The 16,256-nt window shown below is 40.9% G+C and overlaps 1 protein-coding gene and 1 pseudogene across 1 annotated transcript in view; both read right to left on the bottom strand.

Moving 5' to 3' along the window:
- LOC116055156 (SE-cephalotoxin-like) overlaps positions 1-16,256 on the bottom strand; it is a 521,701-nt gene that overhangs the window by 26,097 nt on the left and 479,348 nt on the right. The window lies entirely within an intron of this gene.
- Positions 1-16,256, bottom strand: part of LOC116062301 — a 1,036,964-nt pseudogene that overhangs the window by 552,130 nt on the left and 468,578 nt on the right.

The following is a 16,256-nucleotide window of genomic DNA, read 5'->3' as shown; positions in this document are numbered from 1 at the left end:
CAGCTGTTTCTGCTGCTCAGGAGGGTCAACCGGCCTACAAACGGTAGCGTCTTGGCAGAACTTTATGCAGTCCCAGCATAGGTCCCAGCAAGTACTCCCACACGCCTGCAGTTTCGGGGGGTGGTGTCTCGGTCATCAGCGTCTAATAGCCGCACTACCCTGCTCCAACCTGCACAACACCGGCTTTTTGCCGCCCGACACAAGGCCGTCGCTGGAAGATGATTTCCACGGCAGAGGAACTGGTGCGTTTTGAATCAGCTGGACCATCTCACACTAAGTTAAGTTGTGTCATCGGGCTGCGTTGTTGTTCATTCATGGTGCCGCCCAGAGTAAATACGGGTCGGGCTGCAGGAATTATGTTCCATGGCGCTGTCTAACATCTGGTTTCAGTCGGGTTTTCCCTGTCTCTCGGGGGTTTAATTACGGTAATTGCTATAGAGTCAGCCAGCGGGCATTGTTTTACTCTAATAATTGCATCAGGGTAAGTGAGCACATTCTGCAGGGCACATCTATTTTCTTTAGTAGACATGTTAGGCAAGCTGCTTCTATTTTCAGACATTTGCTTTTATGTAGCACGCTCTCAAACATCTCAGTCAGCATTCTTAAAATCACGTGCGCACTGTGGTGGTATATGACTCTTACTATTTCTGTTACATTAAGCTTCTAGCAGTCACTCTATTATTCTATATTACTCTATTATTAGTCTATTTCAGGGGAATCGCAGAGAAGCAACTCCTTGACTATCATGAGCAAATATTATGATATGCAGTACTGGTGTAAATTCTGACTCTCAATTATGCTAAGTTTTACCATGTGATGACTAGGCGGTGGAGTGGTTTCTTATGCATTTATCAACTCCTGTGACTTGCTCTGGTGTAACACTGTTCAGAAACTGGGCAGGTGCATCTAACTTTTTGTGATGGGGAAACAACACGTAATGGTAATTTATCTTCGGAGCTATTGCTATCATATCAGTGGTTCATTGCTGACTTCAAACAGCGTGCATGAAGGATGTATTCAGCATTGAATATCATATTTAGTGCATCTGCTGCCTGCATACATATTGCTTTGTGCCTTAGGGGTCAAGGCCCTAAAGTATGATCCGTTTTTCGTTTTAAACCAAAAAAACGAAAAAACGAAACTATGAGCTCCGTTTTCCCGTTTTTCCAATGTACATACAAATTAAAAATGAACTGGAAAACTGCTCGTTGTTTTTTTGTTATTCATGATTCCATTTTAAACCAACAGCGAGAATACAGGCTCATTTTTCTAATGAGCATAATCATTGAAAATCTGATGGAACAGAGGTTTCGTTTTTGTTTTGTATGGGCTTACGTGTTGAAGATCAGAAGTGGCTCATATCAATGCGGCGCTGGACCAGAAGTAACATTAACGTGTCAAAATAAAGTGTGTGAAAACTATAGGCTTAACTGCAAGAAGAACCAGGCACTTTATCAATGAATTGGTGGTCTGTAGCTTCAGATTAGGCTCAATTTTGCTATTTTTTTGTTATATAAAGTATTTAGTTTATATAACTTGAGTGGAAACTCCCCTGTTCCATATATTTTACTTCATTAAAAAACATATAACGTTAGGCTATATAAAAAGTCACCAGCAGAGGTCCCAATCATCCACTTGAGTCCACAGCACCATATGATATAACATAAACATGAACCAGACTGTGTGTGTGTGTGTGTGTGTGTGTGTGTGTGTGTGTATGCACTGTAAACAAAACTAAGAGAGAAAAACTAAAGGTTCAACGTTTGCATTAATGCTTGCCTCTAATTCTGTGCTGTCTAATTCTTGTTCTGCTGCTCCATACAACGGTACTTCATATTTATTTGTATTGCTTAGCAGGAGTTGTCAGTAATCTTTATCAGATAAATAGGACATTGGAAAGGCAGGACTGGTACATATTGTTTAATTTACAACAACTCACAACAACTCACACACGCATGCACACACACACACACACACACACACACACACGTGTCTCAAAGAACCATCAATAAAAAAGAACCTTTGGACTAACTGTGGTAACTGTAGAAAAAAACAATGGTGGAACAAATCAAACTAAAAACTACACTAAACTATAAATCAAAAAGCTATGGGGACACCACATTCCTCAGGGCATCCATGACATCGTCCATCCCACTCAACAGGAAATACTCTTCCCCAAAACGCTCATCCCGACACTTGGGGCAGTTGGGGGAGGTGAGGACCCACCCCCGCACACATCCATTGCACCCCACCAGGCTCCTGCAGCAGGGTGCAATCACAAGGCCAGTCATAGGTCCTTCAGGAGAAGTATAAATCATCAGAACAACATATTTTGGTCATTATCTATCTTCATAAGTTTCAAGATGCTCTGTGTATCTTTTTGCTATCTTTGCCAGTTAAATATCTCACAGCAGAGCTCATACTACGTTCATAGAAATTAAAAACAAACTAAAACTTCCTGAACAAAGTCACAAATTAAGCAAACCCATTCAAAGCATCTTTTACAGCTCACACAAGTGTTATTTGTGTGTGATGCTGTGTCATCACGCACTTGTGTTACTGTCTCCTTGCAACAGCTATGAGGTCCATCACAGCTTCCTTGAAAGGCCCAGGCTCTCTGTTTACAGCACAGCTGAACAAATGTCCTAAATCAGGGTACTTGTCACTGAAGGCCATTTCAGCATTTTGCTGCTCCTCCACATTGTGAAATGGGTTGGTGCCAAATATTGACACCTTTGTCAGACTTGTCTCCATCACTTCTTGGTAGCTGTCAGCTGCCTCTGCTGGTCCTGACAGAAGTTCCGAGGCCACTCTGACTCTAAGCATAAAGAGAGATTGTTGTATTAACTGTTGTATGAAGTTTATTGTGCAAACAGTTGGTTGTTAAAAAAATACACACATGCACCTATACACACAAAATATTATTCAAATTAGATAAGCCACGCTTGCTATAACATGGGTAAGTCATCAAACCTTTGAAAAGGCAGGCCCGTTTTTACATGGTAAAAAATATATAGCACAGTATTTTAGCACACTATAATATTACACCTACTATTGTAACATCACATATGATCTGATATTTGGACCAAATTCTGTTGTAGTGTAAATCTTTGTCTATTGTACTGCCTATCTACTTGACCTGAGAAAGTACTCTTTCCTCGTTCCTGCATGTATACTATATACTATACTATACTGTATGTATACCATTGGCCGTCAGACTACCACAGCACAGTACAGTAATGTTGGCAGTCAGAACGTGTTATTTAACATCTAATCAATGTTGAAGGTTCACAAACACCAGGAAGTCATGACGTGCAAAGGTTATGCACCTAAATATAGTAATAATAATATAACAAAGAGTATGATTACTTATGTCAATTAGACAATTTGGTATTTCAATTTCCAATTTGTTTACTTCTGGCCACACCCGTTCAGCCCTGTGTTTCTGCAAAAATGGAGAAAGAAAGCAAGTATATAAGCACTGACAACGTATTTTTTCAAAGATAAACAATAATGAATGTTGATTGAAATTGAAATGTATGTAGAAATAATAGCAATTTTGTGGCCAGGTTGGCTCAGTTGGTAGAGCAGGCGCACATAAACATAGAGGTTCATGATATAGAGTCCGACCTGTAATGATTTCCTGCATGTCTTCCCCCTCTCTCTCTCCTTTCTCACCTAGCTGTCCTGTCTATTAAAGGCGGAAAAGCCCCCCCCAAAAAAATCTTTAAATTAAATATTACTTTTAACACCCTAATGATGAATGACGCCAGTTTGAGAACTTTCTGAGAAGTTATTTTGAAGATTTATACAACTTTTACACAACAATCTCATTCAATTAGTGTGTATCTCATTAGTATTCAAGTCTTCATGGCTTACGATTTGGACAGTCATGTGTTCCATTCTACTGTATACTAGTCATTTGTAGCACAATGTAGTCCACCAACTCAATTCCCATAGAGTTTCAGTCAAATGCAGAGGGGTTATAGCATATTTAGAATAACTGGAAAATAAGATATCAAAAGTCTTTTGATGTTGATGGGTCACATCCATCAAAGCAAATTAATGTAAGGGATAAGCTACCAAATACTAAACATGAACTTATGTTGACAGTTTCAGATAGATTAATGGTAATTCTGGTTCATACTTAATTTAAAAGGTGATATTGAGTAACATACATTGAACTTATCAAAAGCAGGTGTTTGCTTTAGTGTCTGTCATGAAAAATGATGATTAACAGACCAAGCTACTTTAAAGTATTACTGCTAGACATGACATAGAGTCAGGCATACATCATATTGTTCCTACTGGCCAACAATTTTAGGAGACATTAGTGTAATTAATAATTTAGTTCAATAAATGTCAGTCTACACATGTAATTGCAATAATATGAAGGTTAGAAATATAGTTTAATTGTTGAAGTACCCTTGTTGATGTTGTCTGCAAATATGGTGGTCTGTCTTTATTAAACCTGTACTCTTCAAGTTTCTCTTGCATATAGAGTGACAGGTAGAACTCTCCTCAGTGGTCCACTCTGAGCTGATCCCAAAGGCCATACCTTAGAACAGCATTCCTGCTTAAACAATGACAAGGGGGGAAACAAGTTCCACATTGTATTGCAAGTAAGTATTTATTATTATTTTATCTCCCCGTAATTACAGTATAAATACAGTGTAAATATATATATATATATATATATATATATATATATATATATATATATATATATATATATATATATATATATTAGGGCTGTCAATCGATTAAAAAATGTAATCTAATTAATTACATACTCTGTGATTAATTAATCAAAATTAATCACATACATAATTAAAGGTGCCTGAACCGATACTTTTTAAGAAAGTAAAAAAAGAAAAGAAAAAAAAAGCGTACTAAACAACAGTCGGTGACATTAAAGAACGGCTTGTTTATTGCTAAGGCCATATGGTCAAAATTAAATGATTTAATAATAATGTATAACAATAACAAGAACTTATTTCACTAGTAAATTGCTGTTGAACGACAAAAACAACGACCAGATGGGAAAAGGACATTTACAATAACTTCAAATGCACCACGAGGCTGTAGTTTACCAGTTTCATAGAACGCACCATCTGCGTTGTTTCTCCAACAGCAGCTGCAGATTGTTACATACTGGTGTTGAATCCTCTACAGTAAAACACAGTCACACTTTACACTGTTTAGAGTTAGCTGTCAGCATTTTAACCGTGTTTAATCCAGCTACTAGCTAGCGGTAGGCTAACGTTAGCTGCTGTTGAGTATAGTGTTAACTAGCTAGCGGTAGGCTAACGTTAGCTGCAGTTGAGTATAATGTTAACTAGCTAGCGGTAGGCTAACGTTAGCTGCTGTCGAGTATAGTGTTAACTAGCTAGCAGTAGGCTAACGTTAGCTGCCTGCGAGTATAGTGTTAACTAGCGTCCCGTGCAGCGGTGTTTGTGTTTCCTGTATCGTCTTCAGAGCACCAGAGAGAAGAGCAGACATATCAGTGGCTCCAGATTTCGGTAGCCAGGGTTGGCAGGAAGAAGATTTTTACAAGTAAATGTTCCAGTTAATGATCCAGGCAGCACATTCTCGTCTCCCACCTTCATTTTACAGTCCAATGGAGGCTAGAACAGCTCTGGGTCAAACCTCAATATGGAATGGATATGGATAATGGAGATATATATATATATATATATATATATATATATACACAAAATGTTTCTTTTGATAAAGCATGACATGATCAAATATAAACAGTCGTTATAATATCTATATATATATGGGTATATATATATATATAACCTGGCAAACATGACACGTTCTTATTTATATATGCTGAAACATCACGTTTCAAATATGGTCAAAAGAAATGCTGGATCACACGATTATAGGTTTTTTTCACACCCATATGTCCTGAAACATTATCATGAGCTGCATGTATTACCGATGTCCTATATTTAGTAGACATTACAACTTGCACAACTGGATCACCACTAAATCCCTCTCTGTGTGGACGCCACACTCTGAACAACAGGTCATTCTGTATGAAATACCCAGGTGTAACGTCTACCTGAGGAAATGGCAAAACCTGTTCGAAAATATCTTTCAAAGACTTGTCGGCTCTTTGTTCGTTCACTAACTCTAACCGAGAAATAGAAAGATCAGTTGGCATTGACAGTATAAACTTCTCCACATTAAAAGGTTTTTCTGGAACCTTCTCACTGTCAGCCAGAACAGCCGTCATAGCACGAGTCACAACACAAACCGTAGAAACATTTTGCTCCAGATTAGTGGCCGCTTGCGTCTCTGAAGACGAGACTGCCTTGTCTATTTCAGGGACCTCTGGAGTTTCTGAAACAAATTCAGACATACTTATGTGTATTGGCTGGTCAGGTAAGTGTACACCGTTTTGTCTCACATCATCTGGCCACACACAACCTCCTACCAGGTCATTTCCCAAAATAAAGTCAATTCCGTCAACTGGCAGTTCTGGACGAACACCTACTTCTACTTCCCCCTGTACCAAACTACATGACAAATGCACTTTGTGCATAGGCACAAACATAGTCCGCAGACCCATCCCCCGAACGGGAACACAGCTACCTGTGTCTGATAAGGGAGAAAAGGGCCAAATATTTCCCCTCACAAAGCTTTGCGACACTCCTGAGTCTCTCAAGATTTTTATTGGAACTCCTTCATCACTACTTAGCAGCTTCAGAAAGCCTTCAGACATAAGTGGAGCATAACACAAGTCAATCTCTGAAGTATTTACTGGTTTAACTTGCATCTGAAAAGGAGCCAACAGTTCTGCTGCAATACCAGGTGTAGGCCTCTGAACAGTGGTAGCCAAACCAGCTGACTTAACATTGCACATCTTACTTTTTTCTTTTAGTAGAGGACATTCTTTTTTCCAATGACCAATTTAATGGCAATAATTGCACACAGCAGAATCACTTTTTTCTTTAGCCTGTCTATCCAACTTTGGGGACATAAACCCTGCCTTGGGAAATTGTTCATTGTAGTACCGCTCACCAAAAATACGTTTGTGTGTCAACACATTCATCATTCAGCACTGCAGCCTCACTTGGACACTTAACCTTGTGTTCATTAACATAGGTCGCAACATAATTGGGCACAGACTGTTTAAACTGTTCTAGAACCACTAGATCACATAATGCCTCAAACACCAGAAGAAGAGCACCAACGATTAAAATGTAATGTCAAATCCCTGGCAAAGTCAACATGTTGTTTGTTCCCCAGTCTTCCTGCAGCCCCTGAAGCGTTGCCCATATGTCTCAGGAACAAGCTCATATGCCTTCAAGACTGCTGATTTTACCGTATTGTACACTTTACAGGCTGCAGAAGACAACGCTGAGTAAGCCTGCTGTGCTTTACCAGTAAAAACACACTGTAACAACAAAGTTCGCTCCTCATCCTGCCAGTCTCTTGAATCTGCAACCCGCTCAAACAAACTGAAGAAAATCTCCACATCACTTTCATTAAACTTTGGTAACAACCTCAAATTGCTTGCAACATCAAAACATACACGAGGCGTTTCCAAATTCAAAGCTGATGCAGAAATTTTACCCTCTTTCAGCAATGTTAATTTTTGAACTTCTAAATCAAATTTCAGTTGTTCCTTTCTGAATTTGATTCTCTCCAATTCCTGTTAATGTTCCATTTTCAAAACCAATAATAATTTTTGTTCTTCAAATGTTAAAGCAGTAGTGGAAGTAGTTACACTACTCTTACCTCCTTCGTCCCCCAACACTCCCTCTTCCGTCAAGTTGGCCATAATGACACACTTCAGGACCTCCTTTGTGCACCTCAACAACAACGTCAACATCAATGGAGTAATGCTGAGAAATCTTCAGCTGCTCTTTATTACATCGCTCCAGCAACTCAACAGATGGACCCTGAATGAAATTCTCAACAATATTAGACATAAACAAAAGTTGCAAACGTAATACTCAATGTGAAGCAAACAAATCCTCCCAAAACCCAAAAAGCCCAAAATATATATAAAGTCAAACAAACTGGAGCCTCCCCATTCTACACTAACTAGTACAACAAACTAGCTAACTAAACTCATCCCTAGTCTTCGGACAGGTACAGGTGGCGGGTATTTATTCACTATAAACCAGTGGGTCTGAAAAAGCCCCTGCTAAGCAGTTACCCTCAGAACACCACGGATGTGATCCTGAGCATATAGCTCCAACCACTTTCCCCGTCACACTAACGAAGTCCCCTGCAACAGACTCTCTAATAGAACCTGCTGCTAAACCTCACAGAGAACACCAGTTAAAACCAAGGGGGTAAGCTTCGCTTCAGAGCTCGAATCTCCTATGGCGCCATTTTAATGCTACAAAGCGATCACCCCCCGTTAGCATTCCATTGACTGCCATTCATTTTGACGTCACTTTGACAGAGAATAACTTTACATCTGAAGAGTTTAAAGACTCTATTTGTCCGTTGTTTATTTCTAAAGAAACACGAGAATGTATAAAAGGCTCCATTACCTTGTACCTCACGTTATGGCTCCGTAGCAGACGTTTTTATAAAAATAGGCTAACGATTGGGTCATAACCACGAGACTTACTGTCTCATAGTAGAGGAATTACCGTATAGTACAGGAGAAGCTCTCAGGCAGTTTGGACTTCCATTAGCTGTTTAAGTTTAATTACTAATGTTAACTATCATTTTAGTGATCAATAATTAGCCTGTGTCTATGTTATCTCCTTACATATACCTACAGTCTCCGTCTCTGCTAGATTGGGAATGATTGAGATTTCTCTTGGCACAGCTACCAGAAGACTTCCAACTTTCAGACAGGTTGCTCACGTCACATCTACGTCTTCAAGCTCAGTTGGAGGCTGCTCAGTAACGCTCAGCCATCACCGGGAAAGAGACTTCTAATATCCTTCACTGGTCTGCGTCCAGAGACACGGGATCTGTTGGTCCATTTCTTAAAAAAAACTGTCTATGGTAATATGTCAGGCTCACAATTTTTCCATACTACTACTGTATGTGCTAACGTTACTGCCATCAAGCCGCAATGATTTGCTGCTAATAAATGCTGCCAAATCTGTTGAGTCGTCTTCTAGTGGTGCATCAAGTGCAACGTACAGTATATTCCCATCCAATTAGACTGAATTTGGTATTGATGACGCGAAAAATAACATTAACTCCACGTGTTGTGTTAACATTGGGAGTTTACTTTGACTTTGTATACATGTAAATCAGTGTTTTTCAACCTTTTTTGAGCCACGGCACATTTTTTACATTAAAAAAAATCCCACAGCACACCACCAACCAAAAATGTTACAAAATGACACATTGTAGCCTAATAAGATCAGAATCTGCATTTTTCCTTTTTAAAAATATATGCATCGCTTTTGCAGGCTTACATCGATGATCTCGGCCCTACTGCTTACATCCTGTCACTGTGGGATGCACGCGAAAGGTGGCAGCAGGGCTCCAGACTAACTTTTTTCACTAGGAGCACCGTGGCTGAAAATTTTAGGGGCACAACCAGAAAATTTAGGGGCACACACCGTAAATCAACATGCTAACCAAATATTCACATTTCTACTAATTTCCACTGTTTTACTAATAAATACTCTGATAATAGATGCAGAAATTACAATGTGCTGTTTCAAATTCAGTGTCACTTTTGAAGATGCAACATAGAAGGTTAACTGACAGCCCCATCACTGTCATGACAGTCAAAAAATATTTATATATTTTGTTTATTATTGTATTTGTATATTATTTTTTAGCCTGTTTTATTTTCATCATGACCGTTTTTAATTGCTCTGTAATGTTTCATGTAAAGCACTTTGAATTGCCTTGTTGCTGAAAGGTGCTGTAGAAGTAAAGTTGCCTTGTTGCTGAAAGGTGCTGTAGAAATAAAGTTGTCTTGTTGCTGAAAGGTGCTGTAGAAATAAAGTTGCCTTGTTGCTGAAAGGTGCTGTAGAAGTAAAGTTGCCTTGTTGCTGAAAGGTGCTGTAGAAATAAAGTTGTCTTGTTGCTGAAAGGTGCTGTAGAAATAAAGTTGCCTTGTTGCTGAAAGGTGCTGTAGAAATAAAGTTGCCTTGTTGCTGAAAGGTGCTGTAGAAGTAAAGTTGCCTTGTTGCTGAAAGGTGCTGTAGAAATAAAGTTGTCTTGTTGCTGAAAGGTGCTGTAGAAATAAAGTTGCCTTGTTGCTGAAAGGTGCTGTAGAAATAAAGTTGCCTTGTTGCTGAAAGGTGCTGTAGAAGTAAAGTTGCCTTGTTGCTGAAAGGTGCTGTAGAAATAAAGTTGCCTTGTTGCTGAAAGGTGCTGTAGAAATAAAGTTGCCTTGTTGCTGAAAGGTGCTGTAGAAATAAAGTTGCCTTGTTGCTGAAAGGTGCTGTAGAAATAAAGTTGCCTTGTTGCTGAAAGGTGCTGTAGAAATAAAGTTGCCTTGTTGCTGAAAGGTGCTGTAGAAGTAAAGTTGCCTTGTTGCTGAAAGGTGCTGTAGAAGTAAAGTTGCCTTGTTGCTGAAAGGTGCTGTAGAAGTAAAGTTGCCTTGTTGCTGAAAGGTGCTGTAGAAGTAAAGTTGCCTTGTTGCTGAAAGGTGCTGTAGAAAGGTGCTGTAGAAGTAAAGTTGCCTTGCCTTACAACCTCAGCCTGTCAGTCATTCACCAGGGCACAGAAACCACCGTTGTGCCTGGCTGCTCGTCTCCGAGGAAGTGTAACGTCAACAGCACCGCGACCACTTTCAGCTCTCCATTAATATCATATCACAGTAAACGCTGTCTGCGTGAAGTTATGAAAAACTGTAACCACACTTGAAACCACTTTATCGGCATTTCCGTGACTCACTGTGACTTCAACAAAACTGCAGAGCCGACGTAGTTTGCACCGTCCGCAGCTATGCGTGTGTGTGTGTGTGAGTGTGTGTGTTTGTGTCAGAGCTCTGCTCTCTGTCAATTTTCAGAGAGGACAGATAAGCTTGCGCTTACACGCTCTCAGGTACCGAAATTTTAACGTTTAACGTGTAAAAAAAGGGGGCAAATTTACTGGTCGCACATGTGCGACTGGATGTAAAATTCAGTCGCACACTCTCAAACTTTGGTCGCAAAATGCGACCATTTGGTCGCAGTCTGGAGCCCTGTGGCAGTAATTCTATTGTCTTAAATCAACAAGGTCATTATTGCGCTAGTGTGCCGTGGCACAGTGGTTGAAAATCACTGATGTAAATTATATTGTGCTATCTATTATATGCAGCAGCCAACGGGGGGGGGGAGGGGGTGCATTAAGTCGGCAGGATCATTTAAAAGGCAACAGCGACTATTTTGTGCGTCTGCCCTATTTCTGATACCGTGGCGGCAGAAATTTTACCGTGGCGGGCCACCACTACTAAATCAACATAGAGGAAACTCTGTATGTGTATATCCAACCATGCAGGGCCACGTTCAGCCCCGACAACACGTAGCAATACGTTTATTTAAACTGATTCTCTTAACCCTGGTATCGTCTTCCCGTCAACCACGTACTTGTATTTTCCCTCCGGTCGGGTTGCCTGTTTATAAAGCATAAAGTAACCTATAAATGATCACTTAATTCTGTGTTACATCTTTTTAGCCAACTTCATAACTTATTACCACTAGTTTTACACTTCTTTATGGAATTGATGGTGGATAAACCACATTTACATGAAATTATGCCTAATTATTAAGTAAAATAAGCAGAAATTATGAACTATCTTGACTAACAGTTTAGGTCAGAGGAAGATATGTTTATGAATGATCCCAGATTTTCACCTCTGAAGACCATGAAAGTAGTGATCGTCATGGAACCATCCATGTTGTTTTTGGGGAATTTGGTTGAAAAGAAAGCCATGTTTCTGATACAGGAACTCTGAAAACTGTTAAATGTGACCCGAGGACATCAGCAGGGTTAAAGGAACACGTTAAACAGAGTACCTGTAAGTTCAGAAACGTTCTGGTCTCGTAGCTCGTAGTGAGTGTGAGCAGAACGGCTGCTTTTTCACTGAACTGCCTCGCACTATATTTATATTTAAATCTTAAATCTCAGACTATACTGATAATGCACTATATTTATATTTAAATCTTAAATCTCAGACTATACTGATATTGCACTAGTCCTTCCCTGTCTTCAATTATTATTGTATATATTTCTTGTAAAATTGTAAATTCCATTGTATTGTTATTCTGTAACAGTATTTTTATATTTCTAACTGTCCTTTCTGTTTTATATGTTAGTGAGTGTTGTACTTTGAGAGCAAAGATTAACCAGAGTCAAATTCCTTGTTTGTTTACACAAACCTGGCCTATAAAGCTGATTCTGATTTAGATATTTTATGATGAAGGCAGCAAAACAGTTTCCGGTAAGCGCTCCTCCTCTTCCTCCTCCTCTTCCTCCTCCACGTCATCTCCTACATCTTTCCCCCGGCATTTCAAAAGAGGAAGAAGAGAAGCAAACAGAGAGAAAGACAGACACCACAATGGCTGGAGCTCCGTGAGTATTTTAAACTACTTTTTCATTTCCTCCTCCTCCTCCTCTTTCTCTGCTGACATACTGCAGCTGCAGCTGTTGAACTTTTAAACTTTAAACGTGTAATTGATGTTTACAGGCGTCTGCGTTCTGTTCTTCAGTCTGTTCTTAATCTGCTGCTTTTAGTTTCTCTGCTCTGTGTAAACATACGTTATCAAAACGTGAATCCTTATCATCTGTTTGACTTTGAAAACACTAAAATTTACTTTAAAGATGCCGTCGAGAGAGAAAGTGGCGGGAAGAGAGAAAGGAGGGGGAGGGGGGATTCCTTCTCTCTTTGGACCTAAAGTTTACTGTACAGGCGACTATAAAAGTAACGTTGAACCCTGTAGTTTGATAAAGTGAAGGTTATTTCCCTTCTCTCTGTGCTCCAAAGTATCTGACAGTAACTGCTCTTCATTATGAAGCGTCCTGATTAACACTTTCAGTTATCAACGTCACTGTGGCTGCAGGACAGGAAACAGGTCAGAACCGGCTGCTATTTTGATGAGAAACACTAACTGTTAACCCTTTACTGGGTGGGTCACTTAGGCAGCACGGTGGCTCAGTGGTTAGCACTTCTGCCTCACAGCAGATTCTTATATATACCAATATTCTTTGTGAATGAATAATGTATCTTAAATAAATAAATGTTCTTCCTTAAAATACAGGGAGCATAAGTCAGTACACCCCAATGTTAAATTCCCATAGAGGCAGCAGCCAGTTATTTGATGGATCCAGGATACTATGCATCCTGATAAAGTTCCCTTGGTCCCCACATCATCACATACCCTTCACCATACCCCACATCATCACATACCCTTCACCATACCCCCAGATCATCACATACCCTTCACCATACCCCACATCATCACATACCCTTCACCATACCCCACATCATCACATACCCTTCACCATACCCCACATCATCACATACCCTTCACCATACCCCACATCATCACATACCCTTCACCATACCCCACATCATCACATACCCTTCACCATACCCCACATCATCACATACCCTTCACCATACCCCCAGATCATCACATACCCTTCACCATACCCCACATCATCACATACCCTTCACCATACCCCACATCATCACATACCCTTCACCATACCCCACATCATCACATACCCTTCACCATACCCCACATCATCACATACCCTTCACCATACCCCACATCATCACATACCCTTCACCATACCCCCACATCATCACATACTCTTCACCATACCCCACATCATCACATACCCTTCACCATACCCCACATCATCACATACCCTTCACCATACCCCACATCATCACATACCCTTCACCATACCCCACATCATCACATACCCTTCACCATACCCCACATCATCACATACCCTTCACCATACCCCACATCATCACATACCCTTCACCATACCCCACATCATCACATACCCTTCACCATACCCCACATCATCACATACCCTTCACCATACCCCCACATCATCACATACTCTTCACCATACCCCACATCATCACATACCCTTCACCATACCCCACATCTACACATACCCTTCACCATACCCCACATCATCACATACCCTTCACCATACCCCCACATCATCACATACCCTTTACCATACCTAGAGATTGGCATGGGGTACTTTCCATAAAATCATCTCTCAATGCAAATCAAACCAGCTATTAGGCTGACTGAAATAAAACCATGCTAGTCTCTAGGTCAAGGGAAAACTTATGCTGAGCACCGTACGTAGCATGTTCAAGTTCATATTTGTATTTTGTGATTGTCCTAGAACATGTTTACATGCTTCCTGTTTCTCATACTACCCCCGGCTGCTGCTCCTGTATTCACTCTGCTGGAGCGCCTGTCTCTTTAAGAAGAAAAAAAGCAACAAAAAACTCAATTAAATGCAAAAAAATAAATAAAAAACGTGAGAAAAAGCTACAAAACTGCCGTCTGAAGCTGTGCTCTGATTTGAACAGGGCACCTGACCTCCACGATGTGCTTCTGAACATCCTGCGGGACATGAACGATGAGCAATTCGACGCCTTCAAGTGGCATCTGAGAAACATAACTACAATCCCACGGAGCGAGCTGGAGTCCGCAAACCGGCGTAAGACCGTGGACCTGATGCTGTCGCTTCACCAGCAGGAGGCCGTGAACATGACCATAATATCGCTGGTGAAGATCCCGAGGAACGACCTGGTGGAGCGTTTGACTGCTACATAAGGTAAAAACACGCAGAGCTTTATTTAACCCTCGGGAGAGAGTATAAGTGGGAGGTTTCTTTCACTTAAATATGCGAGTTTGATTGATGACAGCCAGGTCAAGAGGTCACGACCTGTCAAAATTTTGATTGATGTTTGACAGGTGTTTCTGACGCAATCCTTCCGGAACCTTCTAGAAAGAGGGCGTGCCTCAGACCGGATGTTTCCTGTGAGGAGTCCGGAAACTGCATATTAATGCATCGAGACAGGAAATTGCGTGTTTTTAAATGAGCCAATGGGCGTGATACGGGAAATTGCATTTTTTAAAAATGAGCCAGTGAGAGAAGAGGGGTGGATCAACAAGTAGTATGGTTCAAGGTTAAAAAGGGTGTCTTTTCTGGTCTAAAACATAGAAAGATGACCTTTCATTCTACTCACCATGAATGTAAACTTCAATAGCGCTGCTTCAGAGATGTCTGACGAAGAAGTTGACTCTCCACTGAGTCCGTATCAAGGAGATGTCTCCGGCAGGTGGTCCTCTTCGCTGATCTGTGAGACTCCGATAACGGTGTTCCAAGACGCTCTTACAGCACCCGGAGCTCCAAAGAAATGCACGTTGTATCTGTGTCGTAGCCAGTTACCCCCGACTGAATCTCTGCACGAGGAATGGTCTCTACAGTCGAGTGGTATGTGTGGAGACTGGGGCTATGTCTTCAAGTACGAAGAAGGTGAACTCTGCTTTTATCAGCTGAAGGAAGGGGAGAAATTATCTCCTTCAACCGTCATGGTGAAAATGACCTTTGATGACTGGGGTGTGATGAAGACGTTGCTACAATTTGGTACTTCTCAGAGTAACGCCAATAAGGAAAATGAGGGTGTGGCTGGAGCGACCCGAGATAAAGAGACTCAAACGGTTATGGTAGAATGTAAGGAGGAGGAGACGGCTGTAAACATTTGTAGCAATGATGAAGAGAATAACGAGACGGAGTCTCCTAGATCGTCCAATTACCCCAGCGATAGCGACTTGGCTAAGATGAACATCGTCTTGGGATCGTCATGGCCGTCTGTTACCACAACCTCAGGCCGATGGTGGTTCCAGGCCCTTCTGCTATCCAGGGATTCGGAAGAAAAGAGAGCCTGCGACTTGTTTGTTTTGCAAAGATTTAATCCAGACTGCGGTTTATTCCGAACCGTGCTAGTCTTACCAGCGCTGGAATGGGTGGAGCGGATGATGGAGATGGGGGATAGGGTTACCAGTCTCTTCCTTAGCAGCCGCGGATGGAAAAATACCCTGGTTGTGAAAAAAACTCTAAACTTTTGAACTTTACCACGCCTCCTTTCCGGAACTTTCCCGACCCCACTTCCTTTCCAGAACTTTCCCGACCCCACTTCCTTTCCAGAATTTTCCTAACCACACCCCCTTACGATACTATAAAGACTGAAGCAGACTGCTTTACAATGTACAAGATGTTCAACGGCGAGCAGAAGAAAATCGCAACGATGTCCAGCTCAACAACAACAACAACAG

The sequence above is a fragment of the Sander lucioperca genome, chromosome 21 (genome assembly GCF_008315115.2).
Source record: "Sander lucioperca isolate FBNREF2018 chromosome 21, SLUC_FBN_1.2, whole genome shotgun sequence".
Taxonomy (NCBI): domain Eukaryota; kingdom Metazoa; phylum Chordata; class Actinopteri; order Perciformes; family Percidae; genus Sander; species Sander lucioperca.
The sequence above is the reverse complement of the archived record's forward strand: the minus strand, read 5'-3'. Positions and strand labels throughout refer to the sequence as shown.